The 20,852-nt window shown below is 37.9% G+C and overlaps 1 protein-coding gene and 1 pseudogene across 3 annotated transcripts in view; both read right to left on the reverse strand.

Moving 5' to 3' along the window:
* Dipk1a (divergent protein kinase domain 1A) overlaps positions 1–20,852 on the reverse strand; it is a 107,111-nt gene that overhangs the window by 80,288 nt on the left and 5,971 nt on the right. The gene's annotated exons all lie outside the window — the stretch shown is intronic.
* On the reverse strand, positions 14,456–15,871 carry LOC143403410 (tripartite motif-containing protein 60-like; annotated as a pseudogene).

Raw genomic sequence — 20,852 nt, forward strand, 5'->3', positions numbered from 1 at the left:
TTATTTTCCATAATGGCCCTACTAATTTACAATCCCCCAACAGTGCATAAGGATTCCTTTTTCTTCATTTCCTCTCCAGCAGTTGTTATCTTTAGTCCTTTCAATAAGAGTCACTCTGTGGTGAAATAATATCTTATTATGGTTTAATGCATTTTCCTGATTAGTGATGTTAAGCAGTTTTTCATGTATCTGCTGGCCAGTTGTGTGTCTTCTTTTGAAAAATGTCTGTTTAGGACTGTTGTCCATTTTTTAAAAGATAAGAGTTTTTTGTTTGTTTTCTTTGATATTGAATTTTTTGGAGTTCCAAATGTATACTGAATATTAATCCTTTGTCAGATGTACTTTGCAAAAATTTTCTCCCATTCTGTAGGTTGTCTCTTCACTTGGTTGAGTGTTTCCTTTTCTGTGCAGAAACTTTTGGGTTTGGTATAATCCCATTTGTCTATTTTTTTTTGTTTGTTTTTGTTTCCATGTCTTCATAACTTTATTACTTTGAAGTTATTTACTTTAATTATCTTGTCTTATTTTACTGAAATAATTTATTAAGTATGCAATGCTTAAATAGTACAGTCACAAAGATAAGCAAGGTAGGTCACTATTCAGAAAAACAGATTAAAATTCACATGAGGACTGTTAATTCAAAATTGTAGATTGAATATATGTGTTTTATTTATGGCCTGAAACACTAAACTCAAAAAGAGAGGCAAATGAAACAGTAAACCTCTAACATCAGAAAGAGAGTAGGGGATTGACTAGTAGGTAAAAGATTCAACAAATTTCTAGAATTCAAAAGCAAATGGAATTGTGTTGATGGATGAGGCAAGCATAGAAAGCCACAGCCCAGAACACTCTGCCAGGCAACCAGAAAGGAGCTTGAAGCCAAACTGCTTCTTGGAACACTAGAGGGAACTTAGAGAGCCAATCTGCCCCTTAGAACACCTGTGGGTTCTGGGCTCTGAGCCAACATGTACAAGGGAGGGCAGGAGTGAGGAATGGGACTGAAGACAGCAGGGGTAACGGAAGATCTGTACCTGGAGCTGCACTGGTTGGCACCCCATCCACGTCCCCCACCCACAGCTCACAGGCAGCCTGGCATTAACCCTCAGCCAAAAAACAGACAGATGAAGGAACAAACAGCCTAAGAAGACCAAGGGGTCTCTAGTGCAGGTATGGTCTGGCCAGAGTAAAGTACTACACTGACAAAAGTCCACCAAGGCTCACCACAAGCTCATGACTAGAGACACTGCCCAAAGAGGCTATTACCAAGTGGTGCTATTACCTTTCAGCAGAAAAGGCTTGTTTACAACTGCTTATTGTTCCACAAATAGTCCTAGACAAATTAGTAGGGAAATAGGTTTTATTCAAAGCAAGCTTCGAAAGATGAAAATTCTGAAACAAAAACTTTCTCTTCTATCTTCCTTCAAAACTAATTTTGAATAAAATCTATTTTCTTCCAATTTGACTCCAAATGTTTGTGGAACAATGAGCAACTGCTTTCCCCCAGTTTGATCAAACAGAATAAAATTCATTTTTCCCTTTTCCAGCTTTTGCCTATTTCTTATGAATGTGGGTGGCCAAATCTAGCCAGCCAGGATATAGGCAAGGTCCCTGGGCAAGGCTGCCGGTAACAAGGCCAGCCAATGCATCCCACCCTACAAAAGGCCTCAGTCAGCCATGCACACAGGTCAGGGGTCTAATGGGTAAACGGATCAGAGAAAATCCACACCAGTTACCCCATCCTTCCTTCTAAAATATGAAGACAACCAAGGGTCATAAGGCACATAAAGAAATCCAGCAGCATGAAAAAGAACATTAAAAAAAAAAAAAAAAAAAAAAAAAAACAACCTCTAAAGGGAATGAAAATAAAGGGATATAAGAAAACTTTAAGAAAAACTACTATAGGGGCTGGTGATGTAGCTCAGTGGTAGAGCCTTGTCTATCATGCACAAACCCCTGGGTTCAATCCACAGTACCCCGCCACACACACACACACACACACACACACACATACACAAAGTCTACTAAAAACAAAATATTTAAAAGGATAATGCATCCTATACAATAGGAATAGGAAACCATGAAAAAGAAGCAAGGACAGTTTTTTTGAAGCTCCATGGTAGAGCACTTGCTTATCATATTTGAGTCCCTGGGTTCCACACTCAATACAGGAAGAGAAACAAAGAAACTTGGAAGAATTCTTTCAAATCAAATTTAAAATCCTTGAAATTAAATTAAAAATCATTAGAAAAATAAAATTAACAGATGTTCTGGGAAACAAAATTAATGAGAGTAAAGGTTATAAAAAAGATGAAAATAATAGAGAAAATATGGAAGACATAAAAAGTCAACCCAAGAGGAACACCATGTGGCTAACAAGAGTCCTTAGAAAGAAGAAACAGAGAAAAGTGTAGGGAGAACTATTAAATGAATTATAGAACTTTCCAGAGTTGAGGAAAGAAAACCCACCAAGATTCAAAGGGTTCAGGGAGTGCCCCACACAACTGATGAAAGACCCACATCTACCATTCCTCAGGGAATTTCAAAACAACAAGTATAAACAAAGAGATGGCGAACAGGAAAAACAGGTCACCCACCAAGGACTGATAATCAAACTGGCTGCTTGTCAGCAACAAGGGATATTAGAAGACAATAGAGCCATGTCTTCAAATTTTCTAAAGACAACTATTTTCAGCCCTACATCAGGACTAACAACAAACAAATACTGGAGTAAAATAAAATCAATTTTAGACACAAAAGCACTCAAAATTTACTTCCCACACATCCTTATTTCAGGATATACTTTAGTAAGATGGAATAAATCAGGAGAGAGGAAGACTCGGGATCCTGAGAACAATGATTCCAGTCCAGAAGAGAGAAGGGAAATCCTAGGAAGACAGTTGTGCTTTAGGCCCATTAAAAGCATGCTGGTCACCATGGGAACTGGAGAATAGAAGAGGGAGGTTTCTGATTTAAAGGGGTACAGGAAAAAATGAGATTGTAATAAAGGCATAGTGTGCCAGAAAAAGAATAAAGGCAATCAGAAACTACTTGACGATTAAAAGAGAGGGGAGGGGTGCTGTAGCTCAGTGAGGCCTTGGGTCCAATCCCCAGCACCACAAAAAAGAAAGAAAAAAAAAAAAAAAAGAAAAAGAGAAAGAGGTGGGAGGGAGAGGAAGAAAGGGCACAGTACAGCACGCATACACACACACACAGTGACATTTCAAATATGAAGCAAACTTATATGTATCATGATGATGAAGAACTGATGGAGTATGAGAAAAGAGGATCCAGTTGCTATTAATGTTTGGAATCCTGAGAGCCCAGAGGTCATTACCCTGGCTCCAGAGAGAAGAAAATGTAATTCTAGCATACAAATTGGCTCTGCACTAGATAATATTTATAGAATCATATTTTAGAGGGTACTAAAATTAGAGATGTCCTTCATCTTAGGCCTGAGTAACTTTGATATGTTTGGTCTCAAGACATACATTTCAGAACCCTAACAGAAAGATTGACCAAAGTGTTTCACTCTCTTTTATATACATAGCATCAAATGATACCCAGTTCCTATCTGCCATGCCCTTCCTAAAGATGAGAGCCATTTTCAATATGGCAAGCTCAAAAGCTATATGTATAGCTTCAATATGAATTAGCTTAATTCACTTGGGTTTGAGGACCATATGACAGAAGAAATGTCTGCTTCCTGCAGCTAAGCATAACAGGTAACCATTCCAAGAGAAGTCAATTGAGTGGCCAGGGGAGAACTTATGGTCCATGATGATCTCAAATGTAACTCTGGCCCTTTATTAGGGATCCTGAAGGCTAGGTTTTAAATTATTTTTGTTTAACAGAAACATCCAAAAGCAAGCAAGCATGGTTTCTAAATAAAAAGGGACTCCTTTTTTTTTTTTTTCTTTTGAACCCGGGGGTACTTAACCACTGCATTACATCCCCAACCCTTTTAATTTTTTATTTTTGAGATGGGATCTCACTAAGTTGCTGAGGCTGGCTCTAAACTCATGATCCTTCTGCCTCAGTCCCCAAGCCACTGAGATTACAGATGTGTACCACTGCACCCAGCAAAAAAGGGACTTTTAAAAGGGAATTTGCAAATATCGTTTGTTCTTTTCCTTCCTGGTAGATATATGGTGAAGTTTCTGGAAAGGGACAAGGCCTTGCAGTGATGCGCTTAATAACAAGAGGCAATTGTCAAGGTCTGTTAATGCTACTTGCTTCCTATGACAAAAGAGAAAATAACTACAAGCTGCAGTCGGTAGTTTTTAGGTTCATAAGGGAGATTTTCTTTTATGGAAGAATTGACAAACTATAATAATATAACACTGTTTATAGTGTTCATATTTTAGATTCAATTTATATGGAGACTTGGTTGTGGTGACAGGACAAAATATAAATATTAGTTTGACTATGTAAAAGTGTAACTGACAGAAAGAAGGAAGTAGAAGAGAGGGAAAACAGGTAGGAAAAAGAGCACATATGCCCCTTCATAAAAAGGTGGGATTTAAGAAAGACTGTCCAAAGTGGATGAAATGAGAAATAGAGTTGCTATTATCTGAAGATATCAAGTTAAGCCAGAGCAGAGGTAAAATTTTAAATGCAACTATCAAACACTGGAAGAAAGATATAGCGTAAGAAAGCGAAATACTCATTTTCAAAAATGCAAAGTCAGTGGATATCTAAATTTTATAAACCAGGAAACAAAGGTAAAGCATCTACTATTTTGAGCAATGGTCTTCAAATATTTGGGGGGAAGGGGGCAGTGCTAGAGATACAACCCAGAGTCTTGAGCATACTATCACTGAGTGAATCCTCAGCTCCTAATTTTTTTTTTTTTTAGTTGTAGGTGGACACAAAATCTTTATTTTTATTCACTTATTTTTATGTGATGCTGAGGATTGAACCCAGGGCCTCATGCATATAAGGCAAGTGCTCTATTACTGAGCTACAATCCCAGCCCCAGCTCCTAATTTTTTTAATGGTACAACCCTCTCAAGGAAAATATTTCTAGGCCTAAATCTCCAACAATATAGACACACATCTTGAATCTCGAATATATTGATTTATATTCCACATAATTGTATGTCTATAATAATCTATTATATGTATATTGTAACTTGTATAAAAATAGAAATTAAAAATATATAATAATAATTTTGAATGAATTCTTCAAGGAGAAGAGACACAGTTCTACAATTAAGACACAGTTCTACAATTTAGTGGTGTAGCCAGCAGAAAATCCCAAAATAAAAGTGGTTACAAAAGGCTACCTTTGGGTAGTAAAGCAAGGCAGGGAGAGGCAGAAGGCGGGAATGATGGTTGCATCATGTGCTCATCTATGCTATTTTACTTATTGTGTACATGTATAATTTCAGGTAAGGAGTTAGTTTATCTAATCAGCTCCATAAAACTCAACATCTATACATGTGTTTAAGCCAATTCATTTATTCAACAAACATTTGTTGACCATCCATTTTGGGTAAGGCATAGGAGACCAAAAGAGGGAACATGACATTTCAGCTCTTAAGAAGATCACAGCCTGGGGCAGAAGAAAAACAGGAAAAAACACTGATGGCATTTCAGTATCCAAAGTGCTGTAAGAGGAGAGAGTATGTGTATGCTGGCGGGGGTGGGGAGGATGTCATTTGGTCTCAGTCTGGGACACAGAGGAGGTACAGATAAAGTATACTAATACCTATGGGATGTTATGGAGGGATTGTGGAAAGGTAATTTCCTCTCTGAGTTGAAATTTAAAGGACAAGTTGAAAAGTGAGAATAAAACAGGTATGCAGGGCGAATGGAGGGAAGGTGTTCCCAGGGCAAAAAGGAAAAGTGAGGTGGAGAGTTTGACAGAAGAGAAAGCATGTGTTATGTTTGGGAAACTCAAGTTTTTCAGGATCCCTAGGGCAAATGGTATCTGAAGTAGGCAAATGGTGTCTGAAGTGGTAATGGCAGGAATGAGAAGGCAAGGGTCAGAAATGAAGGGTCCACACTCAGCACCATGAGGGGTCTCCTGAAGGCAATGGGAAGCCTCTGAAAGATGTCACCAGCAGGGAGGGAGACCTGATGAGATCTGCCCTTTGGGGAAGATTACTCTGAAGAAAGGTAGAAGGAGGATTGATCTGAAAGGGGTAGATTAGGCTATTTCAGTAGGCCTCATAAGACAAAGGAAAAGTATGAATTATACCACCAGAGGAAAAAAGAGAAGAGATGACACACTGACATGTTATTTTGGAGGTGCACTCTCTAGGAACTGCTAAGGGATTAAATATGAGATTAAGAAAAGAAGGAGTGTCTAAAGGATGTGGACATCTTCCTCTCTGTGTAACTGGAGACTGCCACTAACTGAAATGAGGAAAGATGCAACTTTGACAGGCAGAAGTTTAGGTTTGCATGTGTTGACTATCCTGGAGGGTTATCCAGAGGTAGATAACAAGCTATTGGAAATGTAGAACTGAAGTGCTGGGGAGAGGTTTGGTCTGGTAACACCCAGTTGATACCTCTTAGTATTTGGATTATAGTAGAAGCCATGTGAAAAAGACATAATTACCTAAAAAGACTACATAAAATGAGAAGTAGGAAGTTAGAATCCCAGGAAAAGCAGTGGGCAAAGGAAGATAAGATTGCAAACAAAAGTATAAAAGCATCAGGGCAGAATGATGGGAGGTCAGAGAAGCCAGGAGGTTCTGCATGAAAAAAGAGTGGCTGAAAGGACAGATCTTAAGATCCAGGCTGAATAGGGAAAGGAGGAAGGCCACAAAGGGACTGATAGACTGGAAGGAATGGGAGTGGCAAGGGCCCCTAATCCTGATATATGCCTATAATAATCTATTATATGTATATTGTAACTTGTATTGTGAGGCACTGGGTTTGATCCTCAGCACCACATAAAAATAAATTAAAAAAATAAATATATTGTGTCCACTTACAACTAAAAAAAAATTAAAGAATAATAAATAAATAAAATTAAGCAAAACTTCTGAAAGGGGTAAAGAATGACAACTTTAATTAATTATAATAGAAAGAGATAACATTTTAAAGGACCTTATTGTTCATAAAGTGATATTTTCCCACTCTTAATTTCAGTCTATATAAGAGTACAAACGATTCAAGCATAGTATCTATTGCAAAAACAAATATTTCCAAAGACAACTATTTGCATTTTCCTTCCTAAGATTCTACGGTAATTGCCAGAATGATAAACACAATAATAGCACTCATTCAAAATTTCTTCTTTGGTACCACCTTTAAGCCTATAAGGTTTAAAACCTAAAAGCAATGGGAAAGAAACAAAATATCTTAGGAAATTATTGACTTAACTGTTAAGATTCAGTTTTATCTTTCTATGGTAGGCAGAATTCTAAAGATGTCCCCCAAGATTCCTATACCTTAGTTATTCAATCAGATACTGCTCTAGGAATTGTTGTGAAGGAACTTTGCAGGTGGAATTAAGGTTACTAATTAGATGACTGAAACAGATTATCCTGGAGGGTCCAATCTCATTGAAGAAGGCTTTTGAAACAGAAGAAGTAGGCAGAACAGTTAGCAAGATACTCAGAGGAAGGAAGAGAGGAGATGAGGTAGAAGGGGAAGTTGGAGAGACTGACACTAAGGACTCCACCCACTGTTGCTGGATGTGACAATGGAAAGAGGGTCAAGAACCAAGGAATGCTGGTGACCTCCAGAGGCTGAGAATAACCCCCAGTTAATATGGAATTGAATTCTGACAACATCGTGAAAGAGTCTGGAAGCCAATTCACTTCTAGAACTCTAGAATGAACCTCAGTCTTGGAGACACTGTGATATCATCCCTGTGAAAGCTGGAGCAGAGAGCCAGCCAGGTCACACTTTCCAGACTTATGACCTACAGAACTGTGAGATCAGGGTACAAATAATTGGACCTTGTTTTAAGTTGGTAAATTTGCAGTAATTTGTTATAGGAACATTGGAAAACTAACACATTTTTTCATAAATCACTGACTTCAAATGTGCTCTGTCAAGTCATTTTTCTGTCCATTAAAGTAACTTTGAACAGAGTTTAACATTTCCAATCATACTCAGTTATTATGAAATCCAGTCTATTTTCCTTTAACTTATTTTGAAAATATTTAAACCTACAGAAAAATTTTTTAACAATAGTACAGTTGTTATTCCTGTACCTATAATCATCAATCCTAAATAGTACAGTTGTTATTCCTGTATCTATATTCATCAATCCCCTAAATGATATTTGACAATATTTGGAAATGTCGCTACTAGGTATGCTATTGGTATCTAATGGTTACAGCCCAAAGATGATGCTAAATATTCTACAATGCAGAACCCCACACAACAAAGAATTATCCAGTCCAAAATCAATAATGCTAAGGTTGAGAAACCCTGCTCTCTGAATATGTATACACAAACATTTTTTTTTCCTGAACTACTTGAAAGTAATTTATGGACATTATGATACTTTTTACATAAATACTTCAGTTTATATTTATAAAAACAATGACACTATCTCATATAACATAAGCTAACATTGATATAATACTACCAAAAAAAGTCCATTTTTAAATTTCCCCATAATCTTAAAAAATGTCCTTTTTGGCTTAAAAAATACAGGATACAATCAAGGGTATATAGATCTACATGCTGATCAATGTTTTTTATTTATTTATTTATTTTTTAGTTTTTGGCGGACATAACATCTTTGTTTTTATGTGATGCTGAGGATCGAACCTGGGCTGCACACATGCCAGACAAGCGCGCTACCGCTTGAGCCACATCCCCAGCCCTGATCAATGTTTTAAATGTAAAATAAATAAGCAGCTCTGACTTTCAAGCACTGGGGAGTGCCAAGACCTAATAGTCTATAACTCTGACACCATATTATTTCTAGAATGGTCTACTAATTTGTAGATCCACACCTCACACCCATAGAATGGTCACCCCCCACACACCAAAAACAAAAAAACACAGACACTAACAAGTGTTGGAGGGGGATATAGAAAAAGTGGAACCCTTGTGCATTGTTGGTAGGAATGTAAAAAGGGGCAACCACTATGGAAAACTGTATGAAGGTTCTTCCAAAAATTAAAAATAGAATTACCATGATCAAATAATCCCACTCTAGGTACAGAAAAGAACTGAAAGCAAGATCTCCAAAGAGATATTTGCACTTCTATGTTCACTGCAGCATTATTGACAATAGCCAAGAAGTAGAAGCTATTTAAACATTCATCAACTGATGAATGAATAAAGAAAACGTGTTATACACACAGAGTAGAATACTACCTAGCCTTTAAAAAAGAAGAACATTAGGGGTTGGGGCTGTGGTTCAGCAGTAGCACACTTGCCTGGCATGTGTGAGGCACTGCGTTCGATTCTCAGCACTACATATAAATAAATAAAATAAAGATCTATCAAGAACTAAAAAAGAAATCTTAAAAAAAAAGAAGAAAAAGAAGAAGAAAATTAGTTGAGTATAGTGGCACATGCCTGTACCCCAGCTACTTGGGAGGTGGAGGCAGGAGGATTGCAAGTTCAAGGCCAGCCTCAGCAACTTAGCAAGATCCTCAGGTACTTAGTGAAAGCTTATCTCAAAATGAAAAATAAAAAGGATTGTGTTTGGAGCTCAGTGATAAAGCACTCCTGGATTCAATCCATCCCTAGTACCATTAGAAGAAAGGAGGCGGGGAGGGAGAGAGAGAGGGGAAGGAAGCAAGGAAGGAATTCTGCCAACTCAATAACATGGATGAATCTTGAGGACATTGTGCTAAATGAAAAAAGGCAGTCACAAATAGACAAATATTACATGGTTCCATTTACATGAGGCATCTAAAGTAGTCACTAATAGAAACAGAAAGTAGGATGTGGTTACCAAGAACCAGAGGGTAAGAAGGAAACAAGGAGTTATTCAACGGGTGGAGTTCCAATTTTGCAACATGAAAAAGTTCTAGAGATCTGCAGCACACAAGGTACATATGTTAAAACTACTGTATTGTATGCTTAAAATAGTTAGAATGAGGAATTTAATGTTGTTTTTGATCACAATTTTAAAAAAGTGGGCTGGGGTGCTGGGGTTGTAGCTTAGTGGTAGAGATTTGCCTACCATGCATGAAACACTGGGTTCAATCCTCAGCATCACATAAAAATAAATAAATAAAATAAAGATACTGTGTCCAACTAAAAAAAAAAAAAAAGTAACTAAAATACCATGACCAAAGCTAAAGAAATATTTAAATTCATTTAATACCTACCTGACAAAATAAATAAATAAAACAGAAAAACAAAAAACCACCAAGAACTACTAAAGACAAAGATAAATTCATCTAGTAATATTGTTGAAAACATTCATAGTTCAAAGCTGAGCATGATGACATGTGCCTTAAATTCTAGCTAAATTAGAGCTGAAGTATGAGGATCACTTGAGCCCAAGAGCTGGAGGTCAGCCTGAGCAACACTGTAAGATGTCTAAAAATGTATGTGTTAAAAATGTTAAAAATTCGACTTTTCAGTCCAACAATGTAAAAATATGGTATTTAACAGAATGATACAGTATTTTTTAAATATTTATTTTTTAGTTTTTAGGTGGACACAATACCTTTATTTTACTTTTATATGGTGGAGGTCATGGGTATGTGAGGGTAGGAGTTATATGGGAAACTCTTTGTATTCTCTCATTTTTCTGAGAAACTAATACTGCTCTAATTTTTTTTAAGTCTTTTATTTAAAAAATAAAAAAGTCCTGGTGCACTTTCACTCTATGCTGCAGCCTCAAGAAGTGTAGTAAGGATGCAATCTGCCCGAGGATTCACCATTTCTTTGAGTTTCCAACAGGGGCAGAAATACAACTAATGGTGGGGGCTTCGGTTGTGGCTCAGTGCTAGAGCACTAGCATATGTAAGTCACTGGGTTTATTCCTTCAGCACCGCATTAAAAAAAAAAAGAAAAGAAAAGAAAAGAAACACAACTAATGGTAACATCAAATGGCTACATTATAATTCTGTGCTTAAATTAATACATGGCATGTACATGCTCTCTAGACACACAGTCTCAGAAACCTAGTCACAGCTCTGGAGATTTTGTTTTAGGCACAGGCAAGACCTTGTGCCTTTTCCCTCTGTAGTCTTTTGGGACAGAGAACAATCACCAGCTCTAATTATCTTTAGATTTAAAATAATCACAGAGACTGAAAATGGGCAAGAAACCACATTACTTTTACTACAGCATTTGTCAACATTGTCACTATTACCAGTTAATCCATATCAGTAACCCCATCTGGCACTAAATCCCACAAAATATAAACATTAGGTCATAAAAAAACCCAAACTATTTGAAAAATAATGCTTATATAAGCCAAAGAGGCAAGTAGCAGAAATATTCAACAAGCACAAACTGCTTAATTAGAACATACCATCTACCCATTCATTCATGACAACCCTTCTGAATACATACTGAAATTTCCAGTGCAGTCATTTTGAGGATGCCTTAAGAAAACTTAAATGTTTGCAATCTCAAGAGCTTGAAAATCTTCAAAGGACCCTAGGACCTCAGACATCAAATTCCATTAGAATCTGCCATCTTTTCATATGCAACAGGGCGTGGGAAGAATGACTGGAATGAAAAATGTATATTTTCTAAGTATAGTGAATCACCCTAAATTGTCTTTTCTTACATTCTTTCAGGATTTAATGATAGTGTGAAAGAAGCAGGTATTCTAACCTAAAAACAACAAATTAATTATTGGGCTGCTGTGTTAGCAGCCTCATTCAGACCGAGTAAACCCTAAACAAAGATCCCCATTTGTAGAAAACACACTGCTAAAAACTCTCAAATGCAGGTACTATTTTGGGTTACCACGCTTACAGTGCACAAGTAGTATGTGCCACAATGGTGAATGGAAGAAAAACGCTGCCTAAAAATGATTTAAACTGGTTACATGCCCATAGTTTCTGATCTCAGGGGCAAGATTGCTCTCTTCAAATATGCTACAACATTTGGCCAGTCCAGGAAGTACTACTTCCCAGGCAAGTTTCTAACAAAGCAGTGAGAAAGGATGGAAGTGTAAATTAGCTTGCTCTGGGAATGGTGCATTGCTGTGAGAGGCTTGTTGCTCAGGTACACATTTGTTGGCTACCTATTTTTGAGAGACCCCAAGCCCTCCTGGGTCTCAGAAAGGATGTGCATGGCAAAGAATGCCTGCACTGCTCCCCAGGAAGGAGGTGTTCCCTGAACCAAAAACCTGGCATTGGTGGGATCTGCAAGCAGTAGAAACACATCCATGGGATAAACTCATTTCCTTTCTCTTCCTTCCTCCCTTCTTTTTCAGCTTTCTTAAGATATAATTCACATACCATACTTGTTTAATGTATACAATTCAGAGTTGTGCAACTGTCACCACTATCAATTTTAAAACATTTCCATCTCCTCTCCTCAAAAACCTCCTACTCGCCAAGCTTGGTGGTGCACACCCATAATCCCAGCAGCTTGCAGGCTGAAGCAGGAGGATCATGAGTTCAAAGCCAATCTTAGTAAAAGCAACATGCTAAGCAACTCAGTAAGACCCTATCTCTAAATAAAATACAAAATAGGACTGGGATGTGGCTCAATGGTCAAGTGCCCCAGAGTTCAATCCCTGGTACCAAACAAAAAACAAAAAACAAAACGAAACAAACAAACAAAAAAACCTCCTACCCATCAGTACTTAACTTTTTAAAAAAAAATGTGTGCGAGTGTATACACACACACACATACACACACACACACACACACACACACACACACACATATATATAGAGAGAGAGTTGTAGATGAACACAATACTTTTATTTATTTATTTTATGTGGTGCTAAAGATAGAACCCAGTGCCTCACATGTGCAAGGTAAGCACTCTACCACTGAGCCACAACCCCAGCCCTCAGTACTCACTCTTCATTTTCCCCCAGCTCCAGGTTATTAATAATCTATTTCCTATCTGAATAGATTTGCCTGCTTGAAACACTTTGTGTGAATGGAATCACAGAAAAAAATATATATATTGGGGTTTTTTTGGGTAGTTGTAGATGGATATTACGTCTTTTTTATTTTTATGTGGTGCTGAGGATTGAACCCAGTGCCTCACTGGTGCTAGGCAAGTACTCTGCCACTGAGCTACAGCCCCAGCCCCAGATTATATTTTTTTGTAACTATCTTGTTTCATATATTCAATTTTCATCCATGTTCATATATGTATCAGTATTTCATTTGACTTTATTGATGAATAGTATTCTACTGCATGGATATTCCACAAAGTTCTTTTCTTCACAAGCAGTAAAATCATTTTTTCTATATGAACAAGGGTATACACAGTAATTAGGTGTCCACAATAGTCCATGAATGCCTATTACAGCTGAAATTATATCATTAATTACAAAAGGCTAAATGCTTTAAGTGTCATAAACTAATGCAGTGATATCTGGATTAATAAAAACACTAAGAATGAAGCTCCTTTATATGTATGCTTAAAAGTTTTCTCCTGTAAATAACAGGAAAAGAAGGAAATTTGCAAGCCTAAGGTCTGAACACTTCAGGACATAACCGATATTTGAGTTCATTTGGCCAAAAACAAATAGAAAAACTGCAAGATAGAAATCTGGTCTCCCAAACCTCCGTCTCTTCTTTCCAGGCTCTTATTCCCTTCCTCCTTTTTGAAATCAATCCATTCCTTCCTGTACTCTTTACCCCTTCTCCTACCCAAAAGCAAAACAACACCTCTGATACCTGTTGAATAGCTTTAGCTTTGTTCCAAATTAAAATACATTCATGCAGCTGGGCACTATGGCACACACCTGTAATCCCAGCGGCTCAGAAGGCTAAGGCAAGAGGATCACAAGTTCAAAGCCAGCCTCAGCAAAACCGAGACACTAAAGGAACTCAGTGAGACCATGTCTCTAAATAAAATACAAAACAGGGGCTGGAGATATGGCTCAGTGGTTGAGTGCCTGAGTTCAATCCCCAGTACTCACTCATGCACTCCCACCCCACCCCCCGCCAAAAAAAGAAAAAAATAAACACATTTTTGCAGAAATGTTACTTAAACCAAACATTTGTATTTCATTTTTTATTTTTTTGCATTTCATAAAGGCTTTATTTTTCTTATAGGGAAAATATATAGGCAAATACCAGAAAAAAAAATCTAATTCACTTTTATTAACAATCATTGAAGTTATACTTTCCAAAGTAATACATTTTTCCCAAATATTTTATCTAAGAATTTCTAAAGCATTTCCTAATTAGACCCCATAGTATGCCTATAAATCAGGAACTACATTTTTATGAACTTGCTTAAAATTTTATATGAAATAATAGTCACTGTTTTTTATAGTAAAAACATTTTTTGAAAATGCAACTGTCAACAAGATTCACTGGCTCAGTTATATCCACTAACTGAAAGAAAAAGAAATCTTCGAATACATCACCAATCAGAATCTGTTACTGTACAGATTTTAAGAGGTTTTGAGTCAGTTCCAGTGCAGAAATAAGGCCAAAGCTTTTCTGTAAAATCATTATCAAAAGTATAGAGAAGAGCTCTATCATCCATATTACAAAAGGAAACCTCACCCATTTCAGAGTCTAAAAAACTCCAATCTTACTAGGTGTTACTTTTGGGAGAATACTAATTTCCTCAGAACCCAATACAACATAATTAGTCTGACTACAATGCCCAATTCCCCATAATCCATCCTGTACTACAACTGTTTGTCTTTGAATCTTCCTTCTTCTATAAAGAGTCTGTTTACAGACACCCACAATCCATTCAGGCTTGTCTTTCACTTCTACCTGCCAGTACTGTCTGCCAGAATGAAATCCCTCAGAACCTAGAACAGCCAGGCAGAGATAAAATCTTCTGGAATGATTAGGTCTTATTTTCATACTTCTATATTGCACACTTTTTCTGTCTTCAGAGATAATAAGGTTCCGATGGGCTGTTTCAGGATCTAGAACTATATCTACATGAAATTGCTTGATAATTCTACTTAGGCCAGAATATTGTGGAGGAAGCTGGTAAACATAATCTTTTAATTTGAATGAAAAAGTTTCAGGGCATTTTGAGGTTTCATATCTGTGGTAGATACTCATTTTCCAGTAATTTCACTTCTGATTTTACATATTTGCTCTCTATCTCCTTCAACAGATATTTTAATGAGGAGGCATGATCTGAAAGCTGTATCAAGTTGTCCTGCAGTTTCTCTGAAATATCCATCTCTTCATCTTGTAGTTGTCTAAGAGCACTCTCATGCTCATTTTGGAGAAACAATGCAATTTGTTCAAATTCAGATTTGAGTTCTTCTCTCCTATGTTCTACCTTTTTCTTCACTTCCAGGGATTTTCTACTTTGCATACTAATCGTTTTTTCAATTTGTTCCACTCTCTCCTTCCATGGGTCAATGTAGCACTCCAATTTTTTCCTGTGATAGAGGGCAGCCTTCTTTACGGGCCAAATAGTGTGATGCTGGTGATCAATGGAGAAACGGCACTGCGGACATAAAACCTCTAGGTCTTTCTGACAGAAAAAAGTCAGAGCTTGTTTGTGCTTCTCACATATAAACTTTCCTTCCTGTCTTTTTCTCTTGCTTCTTAGTAATGGGAGTAGCTTAGCAATTTCAGTCAAGTTACTCAGCTGGTAATTGTTCCTGAACTTCCTTTCTGGACACTGAAAGTGGCAAAAAGGGCAGGGGAAACTATTCTTTAGATCCTTCCAGGACAGACTGATGCAGGACAGGCAGAAGTTATGCCCATAATGGATCGTCACTGGGTTTTTCAAGCGCTTCAGACAGATGGGACAGTTAGCCTCCTTGTGGAGGTCTGCCAGGACAGTTGTAAACCCCATAAGCCTTGGATAAACAAAGGTGGTGGACAAAGTAATATTTCCTTCAGGAGGGCCTGGCTCTATAGGGCTCAAGACCTGGTAAGCAGTAGAAATCTTCCCTTAGAACTTCAAAACTGACTAGCTTTTGGTTCTATTGGCTCAGCTTGCTGATGGCAGCCTTTAAAAACGTGTTTAGCCTTCTGTGACTTACCCCCCAGAATCTACTACCAATTATGCTCCTGAGCCTACAACCTATTGCATATTAGCACATATTAGCTGGTTGGCTGCTCTTCCCACTCAATGATCTGAAGTCAAGCTTAAGACTTTTCTTGCTCAAAAGAAGTAACCTTGGTTCACAATGAGGAATCCTTCCTATCATTCCAGCATCTTGGGAGACTGAGGCAGGAGAATCACAAGTTCAAGGGCAGCTTCAACAACTTAGTAAGACCCTATCTTCAGGAAAATCTATGTATCTTTTTTGAATCTTCTTTCTTTAAACTGGAGCAAACGGCTCCACAGCTCCGCAGCTCTGGTGAGACCCCAAACATTTGTATTTTAAAACATCTCCTAAAACATGAAATGAGAATTAGTTTCCCCTCATGTAAAAATTTCTGACATAAACTAGCTGGTAAGGAAAGAGCTTTTTATTTTGTTTTTGCCAAAGAGACCCTTTCAAATCATAACAGACCCTCTCCATAGCAAATCAAAGTTAGCAAGTAGTCTCAAGATATGATGCACAACTAGTAAGAAGGTGGGGGGGAAATAAGAAAAACTGTTATTAATTTTGTTAGGCATAACAGAGGTATTATGATTATGGCTGAAAATATTCTTATCTTTTAGATATGTATATGAAAGCATTTGGATAAAATAATGTGATGTCTGAGATAGATTTTAAAATACTTTGGCTAAAGGCTGGGGATGTAGCTCAGCGGTAAAGCACTTGCCTAACATGAACAAGGACCTGGGTTTGATTCCCAGCACAGTAAAAAAGAAAAGGAGAATGAACACAAAATAGTTTTTCAGTAAGCCTTTGCTCTTTTCCTTTATAACACTTACTGTTACCATAAATTCCTGAGATTATGTGATTAATTTCCTTGACTAGAAATTAAACTGCATGAGGACCACAAAAATGTTTGCTTAGCTCCCTCAGAATTTCCATTACCTCATGTAGTTTCTGACATGACAGGCATCTAATAAATATGTACAAAGTAACTGACTGAATCAATGGAGTCATAGCACCTAGGTAAAAAATGTTCAATAAGTCAAAGGCAGGGCTAGAAAACCTGGAATCTCTAGTTGAAGGGATTCAATGTATTTCTCTATTTGTATTTATCATTTAACTTCACATGCTTCTCTTAAAAATGTAGTAAAGGTGTCACAAAACAGATTCAGCTTCATCTAGCTCACCCAATGATACTGATGTCATGTTCTCTGATAAGAATGCCAATCTCCATTTTGTGATATGGAAACAGAAGAACCAAAAAGTAAGTAACTTTTCAAGGTCATAATAAACTAGATGCACAAATGTAAACAGAACTCAGCTTTGTTCTCATGCCTCACATTGTTCCTCAAGGAACATGATTTTATTCTCAAGAAAAATACAAAAGAAGTGGGGAGACTGGGAGGGAGCACTGAATCCCCGTTTCAAATGCAAGCACTTTCTGCAGGTGAAAAACAAGCTTTTTTGTTGTTGTCTTCTTTGTTCCCCTCATAATGAACTCAGCCATGTTCAGTAATAGGACATAACATTTAATGGCTGTAGTCTCTCCGGTAGAGCCCCACCTCATCTGCCAATGAAACCTATTGCCTCTAAAAATTGATTATCACTCCATTCCTTCAATTTTAGGAAACTGAGGCCAAGAAATAGCAAACAGCTTGCCTCAAATAACACAGCTTTCCAGTGCAGAGCAGGGAGTTCAAAGCCAGCCTCAAAGCCAGTCACGCAAGAAAGACTCAGACGGTTGTTCAAAATGCAAATTCCCCATTTGCACACTTATCATGCCTGACTCAGTAGATCCTGGATGGGGCCCAGGAATTCATATTTTTAACAAGTTCCTGTTGATTATAATGGGCAGCCTGAACAAATAGCCTCTAAAGGAAATAGAACTCTCCAAGCAGGCTAGTGGCTATGGGCAGACACGTCCATTTCATAAGTGTGAGCTGATGGATGTTTGGAAGCTTTGCTTATGACAGAAGGGATATTGAAGGAGGCAGATTTGTGCAATTCATCCCCTTTGTCTGGGACTGTTATCGGTGAGTGATATTTGTCAAATGAACCTGGAAGTGGCTCAGTTACCAATGTTGTCCTAGTAGGAACCCAGGCGTGTAAGCAAAAGCAATGGATCAGATCCATTTTTCTGTAAACATCTCCCTCTCCACACTAAGGCGAAACAGAATTTCCAATTAACTTGGCCTTTTTGCCCCAAAGCTCATTGAGAACATACACTTTATTTTGTTAGCAAGGAGGTAACAAAAATGCTGAACATGGCAGGCAAAGGCAGGACTGTTTGTCATCCTGGGTAAACAGAGCAGGAAACTCAGCCCCTAGGATAGAACAGAAAGGCTCAGAGATAGGGCCTGGGGCCTTCTTCTACAGCCTTGTCCTGTAGGGCCTGACAGAGTTGAGCCAATGGCCTCAGCAGTATTGGTCAGCTTTCTATCACTCTGACAAAATAGCTCAGAAAAAACAACTTAAAAAAAGGAAAGAGGGCTGAGGTTATAGATCAGTGGTAAAGAGCTTGCCTTGCATGCATGTGGCCCTGGGTTCAATCCTCAGCACCACATAAAAATAAATAAATAAAAATAAAGACATTGTGTCCATCTACAACTAAAATATATATATATATCAGAAATTTCAGTCCACAGATTGGTTTTCTTGCTTAGTAATTGACTCAAGTCAAATTGAAGAAGGGCAAAACACTCATCTGGCTAGATGCTTTAGAAAATCCCTTGGTGACTATTAAGAAGATGGGCCAGATATATTTTGAGGAGCAGAGCCTCTACTGATTTATTCAGTGAAGAGCTGGAAAAAATAAATTACTAAATGTATTTAACCTGCATATCTGAATATCTATGTCTTTTGCAACAATATCTTAAATAGACACCTAGAAGGTGGTGATTCAACATGTGAGGGTCTGACCCAGATACAGTATTTGGGGAAGTGACGACTCTGGAACCATGATGCAAAAGAGCACCTCAACAGAATGGCTCAACTTCCCTGAGCCTTGGTTTTCTCATCTGCCAAGTGGAAGCAAGAACACTCAGCTCCCCTTATGACTTTACTCTGCTACTGTTTAGCTCTCCACTTGGTCCCACTCCATCCATTGCTGGGGTTACACACTAAGGCCTTCTTGTATTTCCATCCCTCTATGTGCAGGACCTTTGTCCTTGCTATCTTTGTCTATCTACTCAGAACATGCTTCCCTAGATCCTACCAGCGTTGGACGCTCTTCCTCAGAGTGAAAGTTGCATCCTGTTTTCTGACCATTCTACCACTCCCTGTCTTGATTTTTGTTGCATTTTCACTTAAAGGAATTCCTGATAAGGGAGGATTGGTTTATGCCATTGTTTCCTATATGTCTTATTGCTTTTTTTGGTCCCTCCTTGTGTGATTATTATCCTCTTTAGTTTATTTATTTGGTACTGGGAATTGAACCCAGGGGTGCTTTACCACTGAGTTAAGTCCCCAGCCCTTTTTTATTTTGAGACAGGGTCTCATTAAGTTGCTTAGGGCCTTTGTAAGGTGTTCAGACTGGCCTTAAAATTGAGATCCTCATGCCTCAGCTTCCTGAGTCACTGGAATTATAGGCATATAACACTACACCCAGCTCAGTTGTTTGTTTTTATAGTAAAATATTTTAATTCTTATACTCTTCAGTTTAGGTATGACCTATAACTATTTCTTTGTAGAAGTTCCATTTAACATGAGAAAAAGATGCTACTCTGATGTGAATCTATAGCAGCCTAACTTCAATAACATACAAAATGTTCCTTCTATATATACATCTATCCCCTCTCCCCTTAGCTACTGATATCACAAAACTGCATGTGTATGCACTGTTATTCAGTAACATAGACTAATAATTGGGGTTTTTGCAACATTGGTTTGTTTATTTTTTGTTTTGTTTTTGTTTTAGTTGTCAATGGATCTGTTTATTTTATTTATTTATATGTAATGCTGAGGATTGAACCCAGGGCCTCATGCATGCCAGGCAAACGCTCTACCAATGAGCCACAACTCCAGCCCAACAATATTGGTTTCTTAAATCACGTGGAAAACAAAAGTGGCACTACTAATTATGACCCTCACAAATTTGTCTTTACCAGAGATCTGTCTTCATACAGCTCTGAGTTCCTGTCTAAGTCCTTCTATTCAACCTGAAGAACTCCCTTCACGGAGGGGCACATCCTAGTGTTGATCAACTCCCTCTGTTCTTGTTTATCTAGTGCTGTGGTTTGAATATGTACATCCCTCCAAAATTCTTATTGAAACTTCAACAGCATTGCAACAATATTTAGAGGTAGGGCCTTCAGGAAGTGCTTAGGCCATGAGGGTCCAAACCTCACGGACAGAAAGTATACCTTTATAAAAGAGCACCTGTCTAGCATGTACAAGGTCCTGGTTCAATCCCCAGCACTGCACACATATAAAAAAGTACATTCATTAAATTGGTGTGGTGCATACATTTGTAATCCCAGCTACTTAGGACACCGGGGCAGGAGGTCATCTTTGAGGCCAGTCTGAAAAACTTAGCAATACCCTTTCTCAAAATAAAGTGAAGAGGTTTGGGGATATAGCTCAGTGGTAGAGCACTTGCATAGCATGTGCAAAGCACTAGATTCAATTGCCAGTACACCAGATAAATAAAAAGAAAGAAAAAGAGCTTGAGTTGGTGAGTTGAACCCTTCTGGCCTTTCTACCATATGAGGACACAGCAACAAGGTGCCACATTAGAAGGAGAAAGCCATCCCTCTCCATACACAGAGTCCCCTGTTGCCTAGA

This window comes from Callospermophilus lateralis, chromosome 7 (genome assembly GCF_048772815.1).
Source record: "Callospermophilus lateralis isolate mCalLat2 chromosome 7, mCalLat2.hap1, whole genome shotgun sequence".
NCBI lineage: Eukaryota > Metazoa > Chordata > Mammalia > Rodentia > Sciuridae > Callospermophilus > Callospermophilus lateralis.